Raw genomic sequence first — 1331 nt, 5'->3', positions numbered from 1 at the left:
TGTGTGTGTGTGTGTGTGTGTGTGTGTGTGTGTGTGTGTGTGTGTGTGAGCAAATAATTAAAAATACCAAATATGAAAAGTAATGAAGAGATTGAAAGAGAATTAATAATGTGCAGCGTGTTCATATGTGCGACCAGATTTAGATAGGTACGCGGCTTAGATTTATTATACTCGTAGAATAAGTATTTGTATGGTGTGCGTTATATATTGTAAAAGCGTATAAGACTAGAATAATGATTTCAGATTTGTAAGACATGCGGTTTAAGTTAAAATTAAAAGTAGATTTAAAATTAATTATAATCTTAATTGTAATTGTGATTGTAATTTTAATGTTAGTTAATGTTAATTAAACAGTAAACATTGTTTATTTCTTTTACAGTAACATTTACTGTAAAATTTACAGTAAACATTTTCTGTAACATTTACTTATTATATTTTGAGGTCTAGCAGCGCGCCAAGTTTTTTTACATAAAAAATTTTATTTTCATAAAATTTTCTCATTTTGTGATGCTTCGTCTTTAATTTTTTGAGATTAAATGTTGTATTCCATTGCAAATATAAAAGACTCTTGAATAGAAAGATAAAGCTACGTATCATTTTGTCTCGTTAATTAAATGTTATATGTTGCGATAAAATATATGTTCTTTTCGCAATTTACAAAATACAATAGTATGTGTTATATGTTGCAAGAAATTATATATTCTTTTTCCAATTGGCGTAATTTAAAAGATTTGATTTTATTTTTTTTTAATACATGCAACACATACGTACTACTGAGGGGTAATTTGTAATAAAAAGTTAACAAAATATTACCACTTGAATTATATTATTTATGTAACGGTTTTTTTTAGTTTATGTAAAGTACAGTTTTTTATGGAAGGTACATGAACACTTGGCGCCTTTTTTTTACCTTTTTTTAAAAAGGTAATTTTGTTAAGATATCACACATTTTGTAGTGTTAAACATCTTATATTCTTATATGATTAATAATATATCTCTTCACACGTGTGCGTATTACTAGAACATATTATTTATTATCAACATTTTCTAAAAATAATGTAGAAATGTTTTTAGCAGCTCTAGGCCATTGCTTTTTTGTAACTTGTATATCATCAACTTCAATCCAAGGTGAACCTTCTCTATACATACTTATAAAATGATCGTTTTCGATACATGAACTATAATAAAATATAGCATTCATAACTTTATACGGCTGTCCAGCTATTAGTATTTCACTTATTGGAAGAGCACATAAATTAATTTTTTGTGGCACCTTCACTAATGTTCCATTTTGGTATGAAAATGAAATTAAATGGATAATTATCTGTTTC

The 1331-nt window shown here is 26.4% G+C and overlaps 1 protein-coding gene across 1 annotated transcript in view; it reads right to left on the bottom strand.

Moving 5' to 3' along the window:
* Fnta (farnesyl transferase alpha) overlaps positions 1-1331 on the bottom strand; it is a 16335-nt gene that overhangs the window by 14504 nt on the left and 500 nt on the right. The gene's annotated exons all lie outside the window — the stretch shown is intronic.

This window comes from Trachymyrmex cornetzi, unplaced genomic scaffold (genome assembly GCF_001594075.2).
Source record: "Trachymyrmex cornetzi isolate Tcor2-1 unplaced genomic scaffold, Tcor1.1 scaffold82, whole genome shotgun sequence".
Taxonomy (NCBI): domain Eukaryota; kingdom Metazoa; phylum Arthropoda; class Insecta; order Hymenoptera; family Formicidae; genus Trachymyrmex; species Trachymyrmex cornetzi.
The sequence above is the reverse complement of the archived record's forward strand: the minus strand, read 5'-3'. Positions and strand labels throughout refer to the sequence as shown.